We start from the raw sequence: 15,825 nt of genomic DNA on the forward strand, positions 1-15,825 counted from the left end.
AATTGAGTATGGGAAGATTGTGGGAACAAAAGATAATAAGGGAATGTGTCATGATAATATAATGGGAATTTGGGTACCTACTCATGTGAAACTGTAAAAGAAAAATTAAAAATCTATGTGCATTAATAAGCTGTATTTATATATTTAAAAAAATCCAAAAATATTCAATAAATAAATAAGGGGACAAAATTACCCCAATGCTAAGTTAAAATTCAAGGGTCAATGCATATATGATAAAATTAAAATAAAAGTTGATACATGAGTAAGGAATGTGAAAGGAAAATTTTGGGTAGCTAGGTGTGAAATTTAAGTCATAAAGAATATATATGTGTGTTAGGTGAAAGATTGGGTTAATCAAAGATTCAATTTATAAGCTTACTTAGCCATATATGTACCCTTACCCTTACCTTGGCCCCATTACAACCTTGAAAAGACCTCATAATATTTGCATTGGTATATTAAATGTTGTTGATTGGTTAGGAGAAGAACAAAAATTAGAAAGCATGATTAGAAAAGGATAGAGTGATTATCCTATACACTAGAGAGACTAGAGTGTACATACATCATCAGTGAGGGTTCAATGCTTAAATTCTATGTTCTCTGCTTTCATGAGCTACCTTCTTGCATTTTTATCTGTTGTTACTGTATAAGAATTGAATTAGTGGAATTTGATTTGTGATTGTCTTGAAGAGCTTATTTACTTTTAACCAAATGGACAAGAATCATATAGTTGCATTCATATGTATAGGTTGCATTGCATTGCATGAGTTTTACATGTTCCTACTCATTTATTTTATCTCCTTCAACTAAGCGTCAGGACATGCTAATGTCTAAGTATGGGAAGGTTGATAAACCATTATTTTATGGTTTATATTGTGGTTAATTGTGTGATTTTATCGAATCTTTACCCACTTATTCATTAATTTAGCATGTATTTACAATTCCTTCCCAAAATTACTCCATGGTTGTAAATAAACTTCCTAGAGACTTTTAATTATGTATTTTAATTCTCCTTTATTCCATTCGATGCCGTGATCTGTGTGTTAAGTGTTTCAGGCTTTATAGGGCATGAATGACCTGGAGATTGGAAAGGAGGCTTGCAAAAATGGAAGGAACACAAGAGATGAAGGAGATGACCAGCGAGAAGTGACGCGGACGCATGGCTCACACGACCGCGCGAAATAGAGGAAATTCCAGTGACGCGCTCGCATGCCTGACGCGAACGCATGGATTGGAAACTGCACAAGTGACGCGAATGCGTGGACGACGCGCACGCGTGGCAAGGCAAAACGCTGGATGACGCGAACGCCTGGATGACGCGATCGCGTGACGTGCGCGATCTGCAGAATCTGCGGAATTCGCTGGGGGCGATTTTGGGCCCTGTTTTGACCCAGTTTTCGGCCCAGAAAGCAGATTAGAGCCAAGGAACATGCAGAGACCAAGAACAACATTCATTCCACACAATTTTTAGTTTTTAGATCTGATTTTACTTCTCCTCTAGGTTTTCTCTCTACACATTCATAGTTCTTAGGATTTTGATTTTATTGCTTTTTGGATAGGGATATTGAGAAGAGTTATTACTTCCGCCCAGACTTTATCATTCTAGTTTGTTTCCTTACTTGTCACTTACTCTTTTATATCCTTAATTTATTCGGAGTTACTATTGGATTATTTTTAGAATTTATTAATACAAGAATTATTTTTATCTTTAATTGTTCTCTTTGATTTTAATTATTTATCATGTTTCTCTTTATTTCTCTTCCTTATTTTGTGAAATTTACATTCATAATGAGCGAGTAGTTCCATAACTTGATTGGGAGATGATTAAAAGGAGAACCTTGAGTTAGAACACTCAAGAGAAAAGTTGTAATTGGGTTTAGTGTTGGATCGCCCTCTAGTCACTGACACTAGTCCTTCCCAAGGGAGAGGATTAGGACTTGTGAATAGAAATTGCCTTCCAACTTACTTGACTTTCCTCTACCGAGTAAAGGATAACTAAGCAGAACAACCTTCAATTATCACTTTTATCTTGAGAGAACTCCATCAAGGATAGGGCTTCCAACTAATCTACTCCCGGTCAAGATTTTTATTTAAGTTACATAAATTTTCTGATTTAATTTCCTGTTTATCAACTCAAACCATTTTAGAAAACATCTGATTAATAAAATAGCACACCTTTCTGCAACTCGTTGGGAGACGACCTGGGATTCATACTCCCAGTATTTTAATTCTAATTTTGTGACAACCCCTTTTAAATTGATAAGCAGATTTTCGGTTGGTTAAGAACTGTACTTGCAACGTATCTCTTATAATAAATTCTTAACTCGCCAATTTCTGCCACGTCAGTCTCTAATTAATCAATCCAAGTTAAGAACATAAAAATCTAATCTAAAATCCAATCAAGCATTTTATCAAACACTTGGAAGGCATAAAATAAAAATAGAGAAAACTAACAAGACATAGCAAAATCTAATACAAATCAAAGTAAGGGAATAACAATAACAAGGCAATTGAACAATAAGAAACGTGAAACATAAATTGCCTTAATGAAAGTTGAGAGTAACACTTGAGTTCATAAACTAAATTAGCAAAATAAAGGAATCAATAAGAGAAGTAGATAACTAAAGTGCTAGAACAAATAAAAGTAGAAGAAACCTAAATTAAAATAAGGTAGAAATATGAAATTGTGAAAGAACAAGACTAAAAAACCTTAAAACCTAGAGAGAGGAGAGAGCCTCTCTCTCTAGAAAACTATATCTAAACCTAATAATTGTGAATGAAAGTGTGAATGATTCATTCCCCCATTCCAGCTCCACTCTGCAGCCTCTAATCTTCACTTTCGGGCTTGAAACTGGGCCAAAAGCAGCCCAGAAATTGCCCCCAGTGTTTTCTGATAATTGCAGCACGTGACGCTCTGTCATGCGTACGCGTCGTCCACGCGCACGCATCGCTGAACAAATTCCTGGTCGCGCGTACGCGTCATCCACGCGTACGCGTCGCTTGCCTGCTTCACCGGTCACGCATGCGCATCATCCACGCGTACGCGTCACTGCCAGCTTCTCAAAACTCCAATTTCTTGTGTTCCTTCCACTTTTGCATGCTTCCCTCCATCCTCTAAGCCATTCCTGCCCTATAAAACCTGAAAACACTTAACACACGCATCACGGCATCGAATGGTAATAAGAGAGGATTAAAATTAGCGAATTTAAGGCCAAAGAAGTATGTTTTCAATCACAGCACAATATTAGGAAGGAAAATGTAAAACATGCGAATTATATGCATAAATGTGAGAATAATGGATAAAATCTGCTCAATTCAATACAAAATAAACCGTAAAATAGTGGTTTATCAAACATCTCAAAAGCTGATTTTTTCATTTGAGCTACACCAACAAACCGTGAAGAAATCTGCCAAACCTCAAGTATAAATCAAGCAACCATGGAGATAGTGACGTCAAACAAGTTCAGTGACAAATCCACGGTTCAAAACCAAACTTGGAGCCAAAGAAAAGATTCACGGTCAAGATCAAAGGAACTTGAAGAAAAATGATGAAAGAGAAGGTATATTGAATGTCAAAAATTGGGCGTTCTCTCTCTCTGTTCTAATGACGCCGTCGCAAAGTCTGATCCTGGAGAAGAAGACAGCAAAGGGGTTGAACTTGCTTCAACCTTGGAAGCTTCACTCTTCTATAATAAGGGTGATCGGCCAAGGGTTGAAGGTAAGAGAGAAAAATAGAGTACTGAGTTCGGTTCTCATAGCAACCTGAACTGTTCTAAGTTTTTCTCCTTCATGGTTTCATGGTTGTATTTCTTTTTCTCAATTTACTCTATCTGAGTCTCATTGAAAAAGGCAAACATTGTGAGGTTTGTAAGAAAAAACCAATGAGAGAAAACATTGCACTGAGTAGCTGAACCAGGATACATCTGTGTGTAATTTGCTATTCTCTACTCTATCTCTATTTCTGTAATTTAGGAGACAAAAAGAAAGTGTCTCCTAATTCAACAGGAGACAAAAACAAAAATATCTTCTTAAACTCTCTTGGTAAAGCTAAGTTGAAAGTCAACAGAAAAGAAGGCCAAGATTTAACCCTCATTCTCTTAGCCACTAATAACCATCAGTCTATTTTAGTAATTTCACATCATATTTTAGTCTTGTTCATGTTTAACCAAACATAATACTAGATTTTATTTTAGTGTATTGTCTATTATATCTAAACGCAATATATAAAAAGCAATTTTTAGTATCTCTATCTTATTATCTATATCTTAGTGTTATGTTCTGTCTTATCCACAAAAATAATTGCTGCCTAACCGAACATTTCATTTTAGTTAAGAAATTATTGAACGGCCCTACACATAATTCATGTTTAAATGCATCTACGCATAATTCATTGAATCAGTTATCAAATTGATAAAATAAAAAATTAAAAAATTAAATTTTAAGTGAAATTTAACTAAAATTGAACTAATATAATAAAATAATAAATTTTATATAAAATATATATGTTAAAAAATTAAATTATTTTTATATTTTATTATTTATTTTAAACTAATTATCTACTAATAAAAGAGTTTTATTTGACTATTTTTTTTATTGATTTTCTCATTTTTTACTTGTTCACTCACAACTAAATTAGTCTTATAGTCAGTGTTCAGTTAATTCAGTCCAAAAAAATAATATTTTTAAAAATAAAATATAATAATATTATATATTATTCGAAATCCTTTTTTTTTCCCAGAAGGAACACACGCACTTAATCAATTAAATTAGTAATTAATTATTTAATATTATTTAAGATGCATTAAATTTTAATTTAGAATTAAATATGGTTTAAAATTTAAAATATAAATATTATGATGTTAAATTTGATAGTTTGAGATTCATTTAATTGAATATAAACAAAAATTTAAATTTGAATTATATATATATATATATATATATATATATATATGATTTGAAACCAAAATAAATTGAATGTAATACGATTTGAATTTGTCAATTTATGAATTGATTAATATAAGGAAGAGAGGAGAATATGGTGCCTTATATATATATATATATATATATATATATGAATATTATGGTGTCTTTCAAATTGTGGCTAATTTATTAAAAAAGGTAAATAGATAATATTTAATAAATTATATATATATATATATATATATATATATGAGAGGAAAAATAAATTTTCTTAACGATGATTGATGATATTTTACCTAATGCGTGTTAACTGATAAAGTAATTAAGATCAATAGAATCTCATTCAATATATACTAAATAACTTTTTTTTGTGGAATTCTATAAAGGAATGATCATATACATTTTTAATCTCAATTTTACTTTATCATTTAAGGACATCTTAAATAATATTGAATAATTAATTATTAACTTTAAAATGATTAAATTAAATTAAAATTAAAATTTATTTTTACTATAAATATTTTACTACAAAAAATAATGTATATATATATATATATGTAAAACCATAATCAAGTGATTTGCAATAACAACTTTTAAACAAATTCACCACCATAAAGTGATTTATAAACTAACAAAATATTTGAAAATGTTTTTAAGACACGTTTTCACACCACACGCAATCATCCACAGGTGATTTAGGCGCATTATAAATTTCAGAAAATGAGCAACCTTAATATAATCAGGTTGTATTCTATGTCATCTCAATTAAATACAGATATAAATAATATCTTTTTTAATGATAAATTTAACCAATTTTATTTTTAAAATTATTATCAAATTAATTTTGGAGACTAATTTTTATATTGCTGAATTATTATATAATCACATTTCTTTTATATTCTATAGAGTTATAACTGAATTTTTATAAAACTTAACTTACTTCTCTTAAAAATAAATAGATCAAGTTTGGGGAGAAGAGAATTATAATCTGGTCATTATATATAATTTAGCGATTACAAACTATAACATAAAGATTAAGTTAAAAGAACTTTAGGATTTTCATCATTTGTAAACAACCACCACTAAAATTATTATGCATAAGCATAACTCGAATGTTAACATTATACCAATAACCCTGCAGTTACAACCTATAATTCAAAGAAGTTGTCAAAAAAACATTAAGACTCCTAACACAATTGCATTGTAGTTCCTATACACGCGCTCACTAATAATTCGGAAATTCAGTCAAGGATTAGTTGAAAATATTAGCTTGTACTAGGGTGTTCGCGGTGCGGTTTGGATCGGTTTTGAGTAAAAAATCATCCGATTCGAACACTATATTTATTTGCGGTGCGGTTTGAAATGGATGATTTTTTTAAAAAAATCCGATCCGATCCGATCCAATTTCAAGCCGTTTGGATTGGATTGGATTTGCGATTTTGTAAATTAAAAAAAAGGATTGGATTTGCGGTTTTGTAAATTAAAAAAATTAAATATATATATCAAGTCTCAATATCAAATTTTAGGTTAGTTAAAATAAATAAATAAATCACATTTTGAACATAAAATATTTATTAAATAATAATAATACTTAAAAAATATAAAAATGTATAACAAATTATATATGTTATAAGTATAATTGTAAATATAATAATAAAATAATATTATTATAACACATTGTGCGGTTTGGATTGGATTGGATCGGTTGTAAAAAGTAGATCCAAAATCCGATCCGATCCAGCAGTTTGCAAAAAATAAAATCCAATCAAATCCGAATTAATGTGATTTTAATCGATTTTTGGTTTAAATTGAATTGAATGAGCGGTTTAATTTAGATCAATTTGGATTTGAACGCCCCTAGCTTGTACATTTAACAGATTTTATTGAAGTTGTTACATATAATTCGAAAACTTAATTATACCACAAAAAAGTTATACTATCCGATGATAATCTATATAAGGTAAATAAAGTAAAAGATAAAAGATATTTAAACACATTATACAACACTTTAAAATTAGATTTTATTAAAATTTTATTTAACTTAAGCATCGGAGTCATTTTAATAGGTATTTCACTTATTTATTTGGTGTTTTTTGAGGTCCAACTTATGCCTCAACTGCAAATTGAAGAAGATAGGACGACATCGTTCTTTAAAGTAACGCGATATACCAACAACAACAACAATGTAAATATTTCAATAATAATAATGTTTTTACATAAATATCATATTATGAATCGATAAAGAGATTATCATGTTTAACTTAATCATTTACTAATTTACAATGTAATTTTTATGTGAAGACATCATTATTAAAATATTTACCTAATAACAAAAGAAAACCTTTAAATCGTGTACTTAGATCTCTTAATATTTTCATATGTAAATAAAAATATACCCAAGCAAATAATAATATTAGTTTTAGAGTTCCACATAAACCGGCTTAAAATCATAATCATAGTGTTGGGTATATGAAGATGGTAAGATGACAAGATCTTATATTTATGTAGTGGTTTCAAGACACGATTAGATCGCTTTCTTTAGAGAGATATTTATCCCCACACTTAGTTACTATAGGGTTAATGACAATACTCTTCCAGAATACAATGAAACCTAAGAATTTTTTAATTAGCAATAGTAAGAAATTCTCAACTCTCTTGAACAAAGAAAATCTCTTAATGGTTGAGTAATTTGTACACTTAGTACGTCATATCTGAAATAGTGAACAAGGACTTATTTATACATATTGCACATAGCAATTATGATTGGTTACGTATACAAATGGTTGTGTCTTTTCTATTGCCAATAGATACAATGTTTTGAATATACACAACTCTTAAAGAGTTGTGTCCCTTTAGCCAATAGACACAATGTTTTGAACATACACAATCCTTAAAAGGTTGTGTCCCTTCAACCAAATGGTACTAAACGGTTAGTAACCGTTTATTAATATTAATAATAATATCAATAATATTAATAATATTAATTAATCAAATTTGTAAATACCCTTCAATTCCCCACTATTTACAAAATTTAAATATCATACAAGTATATGTATAAAGAATGTGTCACTAAGATTAAAGATTCTTTTAGTGTAAATTTTAAAGTTCTAACGAAGTAATAGGTGTCTAATCGATTAAACCTATACTCCATATGCTAGTACCAAAAATCACACACATTACTTATACCCTCCAAGTTCAAGAGTTTACAATTTTAAGCACTTATATGGTCTTGTGCTCATCCTGATTTCATGAATATTTACGAGAATAAAACCTCTAAAATTCTCGATTAGAGCGGCACCACTCTTATATTCATATAGGTGGAATCTTTTGATAGATAATATTATCATTCCATTAAGAGTTTAAACTCACCCTCCTAATTTATTATAAATAGCACTAAATCCTATACCTTAGTGCTCCAATTGCTAAATAACTTGTTATTACCCATTAAACCTTGAAACTAGTGGTCTACTAGAATAAGGTTGGGTTCCCATCATTTAGCAATAATAGGTTTTAATCCCATTTTAGCAGTAGTTTCTTTGATTTTATCCCTTGACAAACCTTTAGTCAAGGGGTCTGCTAAATTTCCTTGAGATCTTATATAAGTAATGGTAATTACACCATCATCTATTAGTTACCTCACAAACTCATGTCTCAAACTTATATGTCTAGACTTTCCATTATAAACCTTGTTATATGCTCGAGACATGGTTGATTCACTATCACAGAAGATTGAAATGGCTGTCGTTTGTTGTGGCCACAGCTTTATATCATATAACAAATTTCTTAACCATTCCGCTTCTTTACCTGCGGCTGATAAAGCTACAAACTCAGCCTCCATAGTAGAATGTGTAATACATGTTTGTTTCTTTGAGGCCCAACTTATTGCTCCACCACCTATGGTGAAAATCCATCCTAAAGTGGATTTGTTATCACTAAGATTTGTAATCCAACTTGCGTCGGAATAACCTTCTAAAACTGCGGGATAATCACTATAATGTAATCTCAAGTTTATGGTTTTCTTGAGATAACCAAGAACTCTTGTTATAGCTTTCCAATGTTGATTGCTAGGCTTTCCTGTAAACCTTGATAATTTGCACACAGTAAATGCTATATCAGGTCTAGTACAATGCATTGCATACATTAAACTTCCTATAGCACTAGCATATTCTAATTGTGCTATAGGTCTTCCCATATTTCCTTCTAATTTAAGATTAGGATCATACGGCGTATTGGATTCTTTAATTGTGAGATGATCAAACTTTTCCAATACCTTTTTAATATAATGAGATTGACTTAAAGTAAAGCCAACTTCATTCTTATGTACCTTTATGCCTAATATTGTATCAACTTCATTCAAATCCTTCATCTTGAATTTAGAAGTTAGATACTCCTTCGTTATACAAATTCCTTCTAAATTTGTTCCGATGATTAACATATCATCAACATATAAACAAATAATTACTCCATAATCTTTAGTAAATTTTGAGTAAATACATTTATCCGTACTATTATGTGAGAAGCCATTTGATAACACCACTGAATCAAACTTCTCATGCCATTGTTTAGGCGCTTGTTTTAGCCCATACAAAGACTTAATTAATTTGCAAACTTTCTTTTCATTTCCGGGTAGCACATACCCTTCCGGTTGCTCCATATAAATTTCTTCATTAAGATCTCCATTTAAAAAAGCCGTTTTAACATCCATTTGATGTATATGAAGCTTATGTATGGATGCTAATGCTATAAGAGCCCTAATGGAAGTCATTCTTGCCACAGGTGCGTAGGTATCAAAATAGTCTAGACCTTCTTGTTGTCTAAATCCCTTAGCCACTAACCTTGCTTTAAAGGTTTGTAATGAACCATCAGTGTTATACTTTCTTCTAAATACCCACTTACATCCTATAGGCTTTGATCCTGGAGGCAAATCAACCAAGACCCAAGTATCGTTAGATAATATTAAGTCCATTTCATCGTTTATTGCTTCTTTCCAAAAAACAGAATCCCTTGAAGCCATAGCCTCTTTGAACGTTTGAGAATCACCCTCTATGTTCATCACAATAGGAATCTTGTTTGTTACAGAATTCCTAGTTCCTTCTACCAAAAAGGTGATAGCCTGAGAAGAAATAAAATCTGGACCCAAGTCCTTTTCTTTTCTTACTCTCAAGCTCTTCCTTGGTTCAATCAACTCTTTGTCGTTTAGACGTTTATTATTTTGATTATTTATTTCTTGTGAAATATTAGTATCATTTTGGAGATACTCTGAATTAGAAGTTGAATCATTGATAAATTTATTTTTAATAAATTCTACTTCTCTTGATTCAACAACTACATTAGACACTAAGTCTAATATTCTATATGCTTTAGAATTTTGAGCATATCCTATAAAAGCCCATTTTTTGGCTCTTGGCCCCAATTTAGTTCTCTTTTGATCAGGAACTCGATAAAAGGCTAAACACCCCCACACTTTAAGATAATTTAAATTAGGTTTCCTTCCTTTCCAAATTTCATAAGGAGAAACCTTTCTATGTCTTGATGGTATCCTATTATGGATATGACATGATGTCAATAATGCTTCACCTCACAAATTGTAAGGCAATTTTTATATCCACTAAGGTACGGTTTTTCCTTTCCGCCAAACCATTTTGTTGCGGAGTATATAGAGCGGAAGATTCATGCACAATACCATGTAATTCACAAAAGTGATCAAATTCATTAGAAAAATATTCTCCACCTCGATCACTACGAAAAACTTTTATTTTCTTATTATGCATATTTTCTACTTCCATTTTATATTTCTTAAACATTTCAAAAGCTTCATCTTTATTTCTAAGAAAATACACATAAGTAAATCTAGAACAATCATCAATGAATGTTATAAAGTATCTTTTTCCTCCTCCAGTAATATTGTCATTTAGTTCACAAATATCACTATGAATCAATTCTAATAAATGTGTATTTCTTTCAACCTTAGGAAAAGGTTTCTTAGTAATTTTAGATTGTATGCAAATATCACATTTCTTATTAAAATCCTTGTTACTAAGATCAATATAGTTATTCTTTTGCATATATTCAATTGATTTGTAATTTAAGTGTGCCAATCTACTATGCCATAAATCACAAGAATCAACAACATACAAGGAAACATTCACTTTATTAATACTAAGTTTAAACATGCCTTCAGTACAATATCCTTTTCCTATGAATACATCATTCTTAAGCAAGATCACTTTATCGGATTCCATTACAACTTTGAATCCTTTCTTACACAAGAGACTAACAGAAACTAAATTTTTTCTCAAATCTGGAACATGAAGTACATTTATTAAACTTAATTTCTTTCCAGATGTAAAATTTAATTCCACACTTCCTTGACCACAAACTTTGGCTGAGTTATCATTACCCATCAAGACTTCTCTATTGTTCACTTCTTCATATGTTTTGAATTGGTTGCGATCATTGCAAACGTGAACAGTAGCCCCAGAATCTAACCACCACTCAAGTGATTTTTCTTGTGTTGCTATGTTGACTTCTGTAACCATGCCAATATGCATGTTTTGTACTTTTTCTACAACCATAGCAATTAGATCCTTCTCTTCCACTAAGTTGGTCTTTGATGCTTCCTTTTTCAGAAGTCTACATTCTTTGATATAGTGTCCTTTCTTGTGACAATGATAACACTCTCTTTGTCTCTTCTTATCTTGCTTTGAATCTTTAGAGAACTTTCTTTTCTTCTTATTGATGTTATTTTCATCAATATGATTCACTTTAGAACTTTGAGAAAGATACACAGCATCACGTTTTCGAGTTTCCTCCTCTATATGTATATGCCTTAGTAATTTCTCAATTGTGAAGTCCTCACCAAGATGTAAAAGTTTCTTCCTATAACCATTCCAAGATGAAGGCAATTTTGAAATAATTGCTCCAACTTGTAATGATTCAGGGATCACCACTTGTAGATCACGAAGTCTACTTACAAGGATTTGTAATTCATGAATTTGATCCATGACAGGCATAGTATCATTCATAATAAATTCAAAATATTTCATCATGATAAACTTATCTGTTCCTTGTCGTTCGGTATTGTACTTTTCTTCCAAAGACTTCCAAATCTCTAATGGTGATTGAATTGACATGTAGAGATCATAGAGTCGGTCGGATAAAGTGTTGAGGATATGACCTCGACATGCGAAAGTATCTTCATCACGTTTCTTCTTCAATTGAACGATCTCTTCTTTCTCTTCCGGTGTGACGTTTTCAGCGGCATCGGTAATTGGTGTAGTCTTTGGGTCAATCACATATGCAAGATTGAGAACCGAAAGAAGAAACATCATCTTGTCTTTCCAACGGTTGAAGTTCGTTCCATCAAAGCGATCTAACTTGACAAACTCTTGATTCATGACCTTGAACGTGGTGTTTTGATCTTGTGCCATCTTCAACAAATATCTCTCTAAAATTGTTGGGTATATGAAGATTATAAGATGACAAAATCTTATATTTATGTAGTGGTTTCAAGGCACGATTAGATTGCTTTCTTTAGAGAGATATTTGTCCCCACACTTAGTTACTATAGGGTTAATGACAATACTCTCCCACGATACAATGAAACCTAAGAATTTCTTAATTAGCAATAGTAAGAAATTCTCAACTCTCTTGAACAAAGAAAATCTCTTAATGGTTGAGTAATTTGTACACTTAGTACGTCATATCTGAAATAGTGAACAAGGACTTATTTATACATATTGCACATAGCAATTATGATTGATTACGTATACAAATGATTGTATCTTTTCTATTGCCAATAGATACAATGTTTTGAATATACACAACTCTTAAAGAGTTGTGTCCCTTTAGCCAATAGACACAATGTTTTGAACATACACAATCCTTAAAAGATTGTGTCCCTTCAACCAAATGATATTAAACAGTTAATAACCATTTCTTAATATTAATAATAATATTAATAATATTAATAATATTAATTAATCAAATTTATAAATACCCTTTACATAGCCATTATCAGATAAATATATGGAAAAGCAAAAGCCCAAAGTGGATTATATGTGTGGCTACTAGATCAGCAGCCACACCCACATGTTTGTCTTCACATAATAATTGATAGCCATCTTTGGATGAGTAGTAGATTTTTTGACATAAACAGAATAAACTTTTACTTTAATGTAGACAGAATAATTGAGGAATTCTTTCTCACCACATTCTTGGAAAGGGATTAACCCGTTCATGTTGGGAAAATATAAGCGACTGCAATTAAATCGTTCATGTTGGGAAAATATGCAATGCAATGAAGGTGGTGGTTGAACAAATATATAAAAGCCATGGTATATTTAATAATTAAAAAATATAAGCATGTCTTATAAAATTATTATATATAAAAAATATTTTAATCTTAACCATCAATTTAATTTTTTACTGGCCAAAATTTATTACAAATCCTGGACTAATGATACGAATATATTTTTTCTAAAAAAAAGCTCCTGAATAATAAGAATGAATGATGCCATTTTTTTAATAAAAAGTATTACGTAACTAATAAAATTTATTATTTTTACTAATATTTAAATAATATTTTAAATTTTAATACTAAATTTTAAATTATAATTTTTAAAATTTGATTCTAATAATATAAAAATAAATTATTAGTCTAAAATATTGACTAATAATATTGATAAAATGTATTATTCTTAATATTTTTCTTTTTTTTTAATTATTTTATGTGTGAAACTAATAAATCTTGTATACACAAGATATAATTTGAAAGATTTTGTTAGGTAGACAATCACTTTTGTAAACAATATGAACAATGAGTTTTAGAATTGACCAATAAAGTAAAAAAACATTCCACCTCCAAATTACCTCATAAACCTTAATATTAAAATAATTATCTACACACAAATTGAATATCTAGCCATTAAATCAAAAGAAATAACTATCTAATTAAAAATAATTAACATAATCATCTCCATAACTAGTGAATTGAATATCCAATATATTCATTATTTATATTGTTTAGTATTTTTATTGTCTAGCTATATTTTTTTTAATTTGAATCTTTGAGACTTGTTTAAGATGAGTTCATTTTTTATCCAAAATAACAATACTTAACTGTGACTGAGCTTTCTGCAAAGATCAAAAGAATGGAATCCATCCGAGTCATTTCCACAGGCTTAGTCCAAGCACCAAACCAAAGCAATGAATCAACTGAACAGAAGATCCATTTAACCCCATGGGATCTGACTTTCCTCCCACTTGAAACCATCCAGAAAGGCCTTCTATTTCAGAAACCCACTAAAACAGAACACCACCATACACCATTCCAAATCAACAACCTCAAACATTCATTCTCCACCACCCTCGCCTTCTTTCCACCCCTCACTGGCCGTTTCGTCATTACACACCACAACGAAGACAAAGCTGCCACGTGTCACATCCTCTGCAACAACCAAGGAGCACTCTTCGTCCACGCAGTAGCAGAGAACACAACCGTCAACGACATTCTTCAAGCCAAGTACGTTCCCTCCATTGTTCACTCCTTCTTCCCGCTTTACGGCGTTCACAACCACCAAGGCACGTCCCAGCCACTCTTTGCCGCTCAAGTCACGGAGTTAGTTGACGGCGTCTTCATTGGTTGCACTCTCAATCATACCCTCGGAGACGGCAGGTCGTTTTGGCATTTTGTCAATTCTTGGGCGGAAATCTCGCGCAGCGGCTTCAACAACAAACCATCGAAACTCCCTTCACTCGAACGCGCGTTTCTGGTAAACGACGTTGAGCTTCCAATACGGTTCCCTTTCACAGAAAAAGACTTCGAAATCATACCCAATCCAGAACCGCCGCTACCAGAGAAGTTCTTCCACTTCACAAAGGAGAAATTAGCAAGGCTGAAAGCGAAAGCTAACGCAGAAGCTGGCACAGAGAAAATCAAAATCTCTTCACTGCAATCGCTTTTAACACATCTTTGGATCTCTGTTTACCGTTGCAAGCGCGTGGATCCTCAAGATGAACTCTCCTACTTCATTCAAGTTGGAGTTAGGCCACGGTTGGTTCCACAGTTGCCGGAGAGTTACTTCGGAAATGCGGCGATTTTCGACAGCGTGAGGATGAGAGCAAGGGAGCTTCTAGAAGGTGGAATTGGAAAGTGTGCTCTTGAGATGAACAAGATGATAGCTTCGTACACTGATGAGAAGGTGAAGAGTCACTTTGAATCTTGGTTGAGAAACCCAACTTTGTTTACTTTGGGGAAAGTGGCTAATAGTAATTCTTTGTCGACTAGTAGCTCCCAGCGCTTCGATGTTTACGGTAATGATTTTGGGTGGGGAAAGCCTGTGGCGGTTCGGAGTGGCGTCGCAAACAAGCGTGCCGGAAAGATTTCCGTGTTTGCTGGGAATGAAGAAGGTAGTATTGACCTTGAAGTGTGTCTTCCATATGACATCTTGGAGGCTTTGTGGAATGACACTCAGTTCACTATGGATTCCGTTTCATTTCAAGGGGAAGGGTCACATGCAGAGTTATTGGTTGAGAATTGTTAGTAGTGAGAATAGTTAGATAATTTAATATATTTTTATTTAAATTGCTCTCAAGTATTAATTTTATTAGAAGAAAAACAAATGTATTAGAGTTTCTACATAATTTCAATCTAATGAGTGGTGGGACTTTCGTATTTAATTGTTCAGTTAGTTTGACTATCTCTGGATTCTGTCCTAAGATTCTTGCATCTTTGTTGTGGTTTTGCATTGTGAATTCAATGAAATTCTTGTAAGTACTTTAATTTTAGAGTATTTTCGTACTCAAGGAATGAAAAATACATTCAAGCCCCTAACTCCTGAAAAACGTGAACATTTATATCCTTCCGTTGAATTCAGCCGTTTGCATTGAACGGAAAAGGATGAG

At 31.7% G+C, this 15,825-nt stretch overlaps 1 pseudogene across 1 annotated transcript; it reads left to right on the forward strand.

Annotated features, from left to right (window-relative positions):
* The first annotated feature begins 13,981 nt into the window (after window positions 1–13,981).
* On the forward strand, window positions 13,982–15,592 carry LOC107617053 (putative acetyltransferase At3g50280 pseudogene; annotated as a pseudogene). The gene has a single exon (XR_015902257.1). The product of XR_015902257.1 is annotated as a putative acetyltransferase At3g50280 pseudogene (transcript).
* Window positions 15,593–15,825: the final 233 nt, after the last annotated feature.

The sequence above is a fragment of the Arachis ipaensis genome, chromosome B1 (assembly GCF_059453495.1).
Source record: "Arachis ipaensis isolate K30076 ecotype BB chromosome B1, ASM5945349v1, whole genome shotgun sequence".
In the NCBI taxonomy this organism is placed as follows: domain Eukaryota; kingdom Viridiplantae; phylum Streptophyta; class Magnoliopsida; order Fabales; family Fabaceae; genus Arachis; species Arachis ipaensis.